Below are 10984 nucleotides of genomic sequence, written 5' to 3' on the forward strand. Positions count from 1 at the left end.
TTCAACTTTACCCTACTGAACGAACAGAAAAAAAAAGAGCCAAAAGTGCAAGAACCCCCCGTGAAACCAGCAGCCGGACAACGCATCTAAACATTTCTTAATATTTATCGCAGCTGCTTCAACCACTTTCTATGCTGGTGCTCTGGCCAAGCTGGCTTGCTTCAAAAATGGCCAAACTCTATTAAAAAACAGCTCCTGGAAATGATGCTACTACCCCCCCAAAAAGATTTATGTCACTTTAAATGAGTCAATCGGTCTATTAAATAATATGGCATCTATGTGACCCCAGTTCTGTGAGTCTATCTCATTAGGCTACTGGCCTCGGCAAATGACAGTTTGTTTTTCTTTATCTTTTTGTTTCATTCGGTAATCCTTGCAGTGTTATATTTCACCTGTCTGCTGAAGCGATACCACGGGATCGCGTTTTAGTCAAATGCATTGCGTTCTTTGTTTTTCTTAAATGTCTTTGAGAAATAACATTTGAAGTTATTCAAATGACCCGCATTTTTATCGCTTTGGCATTTCGACGGACCCCTCTGCCATAATGCCGCTATTGTTGGCGAAGCGGGCGGAATCGTCTCCAGCTGACAGATGAACTACGCAGTTATTGACACAAATCGTGCGCCGTATGGAAAGCGTCGCCGTGTTGACTTTGCGCGTGTCGCGCAACTCGCGCGCTCGAGCCCGCGCAGGGCGCACGTGCAGAAGCGCACGCGTAATGTGACGCCGAAGTCCGCGCGTGAATAATCGCCCAATCAGCAGGGTCATGCTTAAATGAGACGTCTGCTCACTTTTAGCCTCGGAGAAAGGAAAAGGGCAGCATTTCGTTCTGAACGCCGTTTAATTCCCAAAGGGAAGGTCAGTGAGCGTCTCCCCAGGGTATGTTTGTGTGGATTTCTGTATAGGCACACAAGTTAATTTCGGTCTGACTTTATTTTGATGGTCCTTTTAACACATTCTATTGCCTGCAGGTAACATCGTGTCTACTCTTATTAGCCTGTTAGTAGAGTATTAGAAGACTAATAGGTTTAGGGTTAGAATAAGTTGACATGTACTTGAAAAGTTACTTATAGTCAGTGTACTAATATAAAATAAGGCGTTAGCTTGACTTGCTACATAATTTGTTTTGTTATATATATATATATATATATATATATATATATATATATATATGTATATATGTATAAAAGAAATGGCAACTCTGTATGCACTGCATGTTGTAACCCAACGGGGTAAGTTGTCACACAGGGGCTGCCATTACAGTCTATTCTTGCTTTTCAATACTATTTAAACAGAAAAGCAAGTAGGCAACACAAAACAGATGAGGGGAAAATGTAAAAGACATTTTACAAAATATTCAAGTATGGTTTTGGCCGGTCAAGTTGAACATCAATTAGATTATATAAAATTACAACCTGACATTTATCTTGAGAACGCATTGCAACTTTTTGGATAAAATCAGCCATTACTATAGACAAGCCTCGTCATAAAATATCCAAATGTGGTTTTATTGTGTAGACCAGGTTTTCTGTTAAGTTTACAGACATTTCGTTTAGCCCAAACGCAACTCAATAAGGCTTCATATTAACTGTCTTCCTTCATATTCATCACACCGGGTCCTACTTTTGCTGATTTTTCTTGTAACAAAGCATATATAATAGTAAGTATATGCAATATTACTCAATACCTAAATGTATAATTACGAGGACACTTGCAGCCCTTTTTATACCATATGACGTTGCAGTTGTTTATGCATATATAGAAGACCTCAACACATATCTTTCATTTGCTGAGTAACACAAAGTGCAACACCTGAATGCTTTTCCCATCTGTGACAATGGTGTTCATTCAGCAGGTGTTTCCAAGTGAAAACACCATTAATGAATTGTGAGTCATGAATGGATCTGCGCCTCCAAACCCCCTACTTACAGATCACCACGTCCTCTGCGACGCCACTTAGATTAATCACAAGCTCTAATCTGCTATTTTCCCCTTCACAAAAACTACAGGAGCACATTAAAAGCGCCATAATGGATCAAATCGCATCACCGCCATGTACCTGTTTAAAAGGCCCCAGCGGTTCTGAGAGACTCAACATTTAGAAGAGCTCTTTAGATATTCTATCCCAAGTGAAAGCAGACAATTGCTATGAAACAAGTGATAAGACTTCAAGACCGTTCGGGGACGGACTCTTCTGTTATCCCGGGCAATTTAGTGGTTTCACTAATAACGGCGGTTGAAAAGTGCAGGACGGGTCAACCTCGTTTCATTTAACGCATTCAGTTGTGGACGAAAGCAGATCAAGAACCGCTCTGAGACTTGAGCTTCCCTAGCTTGCCAGTAAGCAACCGCTAGTTTGTAGCATTAGGCTACCTTTCTAGATTCCATTAAATTGGTTGGCAGGCTTCTTTTCGCTTCGATATCCGGACCGGGCTTTTTAAATGATGCTTTTAAAGCCTTTGCCGTTGAGGGGTTTGATTGGTAGACATTTTTACGGTAGGTCTGTAGTTTTATTTACTGCAGTAACGTAAGCCGAAACTAATATATCGTTCTTCCCGACTCCCAGTGACCCGCCTCGTTCGTCAGTTACATCGATAGCTTTGCGAAAAACACACGCAGCGGATAAAATCTAGCAGATATCGTGTCTGCCGCTCCAGAAAGCTCAATTCTCATATTCTCTTATTGCGGTTTCAAAGCAAAGCGTACTTGCGTTTAAAAGCTTTGGCCAGTAAACAGCAGGGGGATGCCAAGCCGCGATTGCGCCAGCCTGTTAGTAACCGAGCAACTATACAGAACGTTAGAAGTCATTACATAATTGAGTTCAATTGAATTTAATGTTATCCCCAAGGTGAAGAAAGCATTACGACAAACAGGACGGAGCATGATAACAGGGGTGCCAGTCCTCAGTCACACGTCACATCAGTCAATCAATGCCTCACTGCATGTGTGCACCAGACCTGCCAAAGCAAGAGGAAATGACTTTTAGATTACATTAGCACTTGCTAATGTACTTGCTACGCTAGCGCTTGCTCTTATGAAGGACCTGCAGCACCAAAAGACCATGTTTTAGGGAAGCTTTACATATTATACAGAGTTTGCGCGAGGATGCAGGAAAAGCAAGCTATGGATACATTTTCAGCACACGCTACGCATCCAAAATGCATTCAGAAACAGGTTCACCGCGTCCCAAGAGTTGCATTTCAGACCGTTTCAAAACCTTCTGTCGCCAGGGAGCCCTTTTTATGACACGGGGGGTTTTTTTTTGACCACTCTTGTACGCCGAATGCGACCATATTTCTAAAGTGCATGTCGACTGTTACTAAGATATTCGTTCTGCGCAAATGTAGGAAGACAAAATTCAATCCAGCAAAAAAAAAAAAGTGGTATTATAAAATCCAATTTTCTGCAAGAGTGACTCACGCAGTGTTTAGATTGTGGCAAGGATTTCAATCCAGCTGTTCTGGGAAAGTTATCAGAATTATTATTATCATTAAAATGGCTCCTTGGGGGCACATTCAACAATTTGAGAAAAATTAAAAAAATATATTTTTGATATATTTTTACCTTTGAGAGCACTCTTTGGATGTTCTCATAACAAGCACGCACATATCTGAGCATTATGAGGAGAGGGATTCTCAAAACTTTTTTTGGGGGGGGGGGGTTCTCGATTCGCTTTTTTCGACCGTGGAAAGACAGGGACGAATGGTGTGCAGCAATGTGTTTCTTATGCCCTTTGGCGTCTTCGACCAGGAATTGACTTTTGTCATGGTTTGAATGCTTTACATCATGTCGTTTATCGTGAAGGAAAAAAGCAGAACATCTAAGCCAGCATGTACCTTTTCATTCATTTTTAGGGAGCAGCCAGAAAAGGGCTAAAGATTCAACAGCTGCGCTCGCATATGGATTGAATTCATCTTTGGCTAGTTACGGAGGTAAGTCAAATTCAGGTGGTCTTGCGCCCCGAATGAATGAAACCCTTGGGAATAGTGATATATCAGGCAAATGAAGTCTCCTCCTATGAGTGGTTAATCAGGGACGTGTTACGATGAGAAATAGAAACATCTGGATGTTGAACATGAGGAATTGTAAACCTTTCGTCATTGTGAAGTCACTAATCTACTGCGCTCGGCTCTCAGGAGTGTGTATTTGAGAAAGAGAGAAGAGGAGTAAGGGGGGGGGCTTGGATGTGTGTTTGCTGGGCAAGGGTTCAAAGACGGGGCATGATGGCAACCAGAAGTGAGCATTCTGCTTTGGCCTGATACCACACGTGGAATATTTGCATTGCTTTGCATGAAAGCAGTTTAACTGATTCTAAGATTACTCTCCATTTGCATCCATTTGTCATTTCTGCCAAGAGGTCAGCTGCAACCCTGCACTTGTTCCTGCGGCATCACGGGGCCCGTGCATGAATTACAAGCTCTGGTTTCTGATTATTAAATGGTATCAGTATCAGCAAGTAATAGAGACTGTGTTATACAATACTATACTATACTATACTATACTATAATATACTATACTTTTGCAATGATGTATAGTAAATATGCACATCTGGTGCCAATATATATATATATATATATATATATATATATATATATATATATATATATATATATATATATATATATATAGGGTGAATAAAATACACTGACATGAAAAAAGAAAAAAGGATAATATAAATGAACAAAATTCACACACACACACACACACACACACACACACACACACACACACACACATATATATACAAATATTTATATACTGTATATGCAGTAACAAAATGGGCATTGAATTAATTGCATTTATTTAGCATATTAATTAATTAATTAATTTACAACGGTGATTTAATTCAACATACAAAAAATGTAACGTAATTGACTAATGTATTTAAAATGAGTTTACAATGACTTATTTAAGCACAATCCAAATTAAAGTAATTTTGGGTCAGGTTTACTATCCATTTTTTATTTTTTTTTATAGAAGTTCATCCTTCTAAGCTGGCTTTATCATTGTAACAAAGTCAGTGCATTGTCTTAAATACTCCTCACAACGGTTCATCTTCAGCTCAGATCTAAGAATGAGTCTATTTGTGTCCTGCGCTTCCTGCACTGTCCACTAGAGGGTCTGTGTGCAATGTGCATTGATAACCCACAGGTAAAGGATGATGCTCACTTAGCCTGCATTCGAACTGGATGAGAGCTTGCTTAGACCGTGAGGTGCAATACTTTTGTGGCTCGTCAGTTTAGTGAAACAAGCTTTTTAAAGGACAGTGTATGTGCAAGAATCTTGCTTTAACTTCAGGTCTTTCGGTTTTCCAGTAGATGTCCATAAGAATGTTGGCCCAAAGAAATCACAATCCAGCGGATGCCAACAGCATTAAATCTTTAGTGTTGACTTTTAGGTCAATAAAGTAAGAAGCAGGTCGGGAATGTGCGAATAGAGGTTTAATAGTCTATATATTTCCATAAAACAAGCACTGCATGAATCATTTAGTGTAAGTATATTACAGTGTGCTGAGGCATATCATTGCATTTTTGGCCTGGCAAAGAGCTTGGCTCATTTATGACGGAGATGTATTCCTTTCTACACGCACTGCCTTATAATGGCTGATTTTTCTTTCTTATTTCCATGAAAGCGTTATGAGGTTCAATGTCATCATGACAGATTCATGAAATTATGTCTCAAGTGAAAATACAATGGCACATGAAGGATAAATCAGAAAAGGACAAATGCCAAATTACGTAAACTATGATGGAAACTTCTTATGTATTTGACAATTGGGTATTGTATGACCGGTATTTTAGATAAGATTCAGGCATTTATGTTGATTTATAAACTTGGATGTAACATAACAAAAAGAAAATATTAGCAAGCTTTTTATACTAAACTCATTTCATTTACATACCGAAACAATAAAATGAACAGAAGTAGAGAAAAATATTTCAAAAGGCCGTTCAAAAAGGTTTTATATTCTGAATAAATCAATATGCACATGGCAAATAGTTAATTTTCTATTATAAAATCCAAATGTACCGTTAAAAAAAGATGTTATCTAGCAGAGTGTCCAGTCAACAGTGCAGAAAAAGGACTCAAAAGTGCACTAGAAAAAAATATAAAGTGTTTTTTCGTTCCACGAATGATGAAGAAAGGTTTAGACATGGAAATACAAAACCTGCACGCATTAAACCAAAGCAAAGTTTACACGGGTCTTGGTTGAGCGAGTTTAAAATATGTCACATGTTCATTTGACGTCTCGGAGAGGAGCGAATGTTCTGCCGCACACGTCAACCACTGACACATCATCACATACTTATCAAAACAGCAAGACACATCACAGTGAATGTAAAACAGATGTGGTTCTGTTGACACGGCCACAGCTAATTGGATCTGTACAGGCCTGCGTCACATTGTCACAGTCGGCACCTCAAACCTTTTCAGACCATCCAATATTTACACATTTACCAAAACAGCCACCACTCCCGAAAGTCACAAACCCAAGCTTCTCTGCTATCCGGGGAGACGAGAGTGGTATCGATGATATAAGGTCGACACGGGGTCATGTGCCACATGATGCAATTCTGTGAAGAAGTCCAGATTGATTCTTTAGGGTCTTTGGTTAAAAATTCTCAATGGTAGTGTAAAAAACACCTTTTATACCCTGTCAAAATCAACTCTGTTTTCATCAAGCCAATCTAGTACATGTTCCTTTAAATGTTAATGAGCTCTACTGACCCCTCCCCTCTTTTCAGGAGTGATGAGCAGACTAGCAGGTTAGACGATTTGCAGAAAACAAATCAATCACTTAATTGGAGACATCTAGAGTCGACAGAACGGCAGACTGGTGACAGCTCACTTAGGGCGGGGCTAAGGTAAAACGATCTTGATCAACTATAGTGGGAGGGGCCTGTGCATAACTATGTAATCTTAGAACAGCCTGATTTGAGAAATGGCATTTTAAAATAGCTAAAAATCTAAAACACTGGGTGTATTTTTATCATTATAGGATAGATGTGTACACACACTTCCAACACACATTTATGTTCAAAAAACTTTCTGAAGCACCCATATTACATACTTTTTTACGGCAGTTTAAAAGTGAAATGTCCAGTGATTGGTGGTAAAACATACATTCAACACATTACTGTGGCCATGTTTTTATTATTTTGGTAAAGGGATCAGGGCTGTGCAAAGACATTTCGAGGGGCAGACCCGAACCAAAAAAGGAGGCACTAAAGGGGGTGCTTGTTAAAACAAATGATCCAGCTGTTACAAATATACACTATCAGCCAAATGAGGATTTTTTATGTTTTCAATGAAGTCTGTTCAGCTCACCAAGCCTGCATTTTTTAAATAATATTGAAACATTTTTACTGTTTCACATTTCTATTTTAATATATTACAACATGTTGTTTATTCTGGTAATCAAAGCTAAATGTCCGGCATCATTACTCTTCAGTGTCACGTGATCCTTCGGAAATCATTCTAATGTTCTCATTTGCTGCTCAAGAAACATTTATTATTATTATCATTATTATTATTATTATTGGAAAAAATATATAAATTATTATTGTTACTATTATTTAGCAAGGATGCTTTAAACTGATAAAAAGTGATGATTATGAATGAAAAATGTATAATGTTACAAAAGATTTATTTATTGTTGTTCTTCTGAACTTTCTATTTATCAAAGAACCTGGAAACAATTTTACTCAGCCGTTTCAACATAATACTAATACATGCTTTTGAGCAGCAAGTAAGAATATTAGAATTATTCCTGAAGGATTACTGTAGAAAAACTAGATTAATTATGTTTAAAATGATTGTGTAATCGCATGAATAAATGACATTTTAAAATGTATTCAAATAAATTATTATATAAAAATAAATAGTAAAAAATATTTTTAGAATGTTACTGTTTTTTCTGTACTTTGGATCAAATAAATGCAGGTTTGGTGAGCAGAAGAAACTACTTAATAAAATAAATCATATATTTATTGTTCAAAACTTTTTGACTGGCAGTATACAATTAAAAGAGAACATAGCAATGTATTTGTATGGAAGACTGAGAGCAAGTCATTAATACAGAATACAGAAATACAAAAACAAATAACTAATTCAGCAGATCATCCACTGACTGTAATGTGGATTGCGATGCATCCTCCTATTGATGTGATGCGTCATCCTTCAGGAAGAACTGTCATGTTCAGAGATTGATGAATGATGCTGCGGAGCGACGGGGAAACATGGAGCGGATTCACGGAATCAGTGGATCTTTAGCAGAGAAAAGAAAAGAATCTTGAGCTGTGAAAGAAAGCTTTGAGCTTGGGTGATAGCGGTGGGGGCTTTAGAGAGAGGGCACTTTTCAGCCGTTGAGGGCATTAAAAAGGAAGTTAATGCTCTATTGTGCTGGAAAACAACATTCAATTTACACCAAACCTAATCTTACCCGATAGTGTTGCCTACTAATACTACTAATACGTGGGTATTAGCAGTTTGGTCGAAGAGTATTTTAACAGGATGCGCAAACTTGAAAGCCATCATGTTGACGACAGCGATGACGAGCGCATAAAAGGATCGACTAAACACTTTCAAAAGTATATGAAATATTTAAAATTTGCCTTTAAAAAGTCTGAGAGTTTTATACACTGGTCTGTTACTGTGGCGACATTTTCACACCCCCCCGAAACGTGACACAGAAACGAAACGAACTGTGATTGGTAGTTTGACATTCCTCTTGAATGACCTCATGGGAGGGCCTTGGCCAATGAAAACTTTCATTCGTTGGTATGAAGGTCTGGCTACATGAGACTAACCTAGACATAGTTATGTGGGTTTATTACAAATAACCACTTCTGTAAAACTCATGCAAATTTAAATATGTTTTCATTAAAAATTTGGTAGCACTGTATTTTACAGTCCTGTACATGTACTTATTGTAGTAGTTTCAGTCATTAGGTGAAAACTAGGTACTAACCCTGAACGTGCCCCTAAACCTAACCCTTAGTGAACTTTATTACAGTTCTGTCTTCATCGTAAATACATTGGTAGTACATGTAAAATATAGCGCAACCAAAGTTGTAATAAAAAATAAAATAACGAATTTCAAATGCATATGTCACAATGCATATAAGCACAGCGCATAACTTTCTGTAACAGGACAAAACACATACTTTTGGCTCTGTGATGAACAGATATTTGTTTAGAAAACCAGCTCTGTCCAAATACGGATAATGAAGGATGTTGGATTGGGCCTTGCATACATGACTCACTGAATGCACCTGCATGTGAAGAAGTCATTAGAAGATCTCCGACTCTCCTGCAGCACATCTGAGGCAGTGAACCAGCTTTAACCCTCAAAAGATGTTGCATCCTAAATGTATTAACCCAGCATTATCTCAGTCTCAGAGGAAACCACTCATACTAGTGCCAGAACTAATCCGATCTGCTAGGCCTGATGAGTTTGCCAATATTTCTGGTATGACTAATCAAGTTCGTGAATAAGAGAAAAGGGATATCGCCAGCTCATTGTTTCTGAACCACAGGCATTTCGCAGAAGCCTAACACGAATCAGCCGCAGCTTTGATCTGTTAAGGGTCCTGCTTGCTTCTACAGCTTTACGGCGCACAGTATGGGGTTTTTTACTTTTTAGTATGAGCAAAGTAGTATGTGAAACTGACGCGACCTGTGCTGATATCTGAGTTTTACATTAAACATCTTGGGAGGTGAGCTTGACGCACAGCCTTGACGCAAATCCCCGTCACCGATAGAAGAAGAGGTCCAACATACAACATGGACTCTGACAGGTTGACAAGTTAAGACTGAGAACGCACAGATGTCCTAGACAGTCTAGATAGATCATCTGAAGGAACCTTCAGCAGAACATATGTAGGGTTAAAGACCCTGCCTATGGAATATGCCTTCAGATTTTTATGATTTTTTTCAGCAAGGATGCAAATAAATCGATCAAAAGATGCAGATTTCTATTTTAAGTAAATGCTTTTGAACTTTAATTATCATGTATTAATTTGCATATTAGAATGATTTCTCATGTGACACTGAAGACTGGAGTACGATGCTGAAAATTCATCTTCGATCACAGGAGTAAATTATTTAAAAATATGTATTCAAACAGAATCAGTTGTTTTCATTGTAGGAATATTTTACAATATTACTGGTTTTAATTTTTTTTTTTAATAAAATGAATGTCATCACGATGAGCATAAGGGAATTCTTTAAAAAATATGTCAAAAATCTTACTGATGCCTAAATGTGAATGCAAAGACAATTAAAGGGTCCCCCAGTGTGGAGCACATTTTGTTACTGTATGCAAATACTTTTGATATAGCAAGTTATTGTTTGAAAAACTTATAAAACCACTTAAGCAACTGGCAGAACAAATGTTCTTTTTATTATCTTTATTATTTTTCTGATCATTTTTGCCATTTCATTACCTTTCAAGTATTTTATAAAGACTCATTATTATTCTGTTTTGAGTATATCACAGAGTGCAGGGATATTTCACAAATTAATTTCCACTGTGATTGGAACTTGGGCTTACTTTGCACGCTCTGTTCCTCATAACTAATTTATTACTTCCCAGTTATAGAAAACTATGTTGCAGTACATAGTGTACATTTTCCTCTTCTGGCAAGCCTGGCCTTTTGGTCGCCGTTCGCCTAGATACGTTACCTTCTGGGGTCAGTGAGATTCTATTTGAACCAAATTACAATACAACTTTGCACAAACGACATTTTAACATATATATAAAAAATGATTCCATGCTAGATTAAATGAGTTCAAAATCAAGCATTTCCTGCGTGCAGTGGCCTCATGGATCAGGTCGGTTGCTCAGAGTTTACTGACAAACAGGTGTTCACGCAACAAACTTGGCAGTGTTAATTCAACTCTAATAGTTCGCTGCGCAGGAAAGAGTTTTGTTGCTCTTGGGAAATTTTTCAAAATGGCTTTTTACCTCAGAGGGCTTTTA

The sequence above is a fragment of the Puntigrus tetrazona genome, chromosome 8 (assembly GCF_018831695.1).
Source record: "Puntigrus tetrazona isolate hp1 chromosome 8, ASM1883169v1, whole genome shotgun sequence".
Classification (NCBI taxonomy): domain Eukaryota; kingdom Metazoa; phylum Chordata; class Actinopteri; order Cypriniformes; family Cyprinidae; genus Puntigrus; species Puntigrus tetrazona.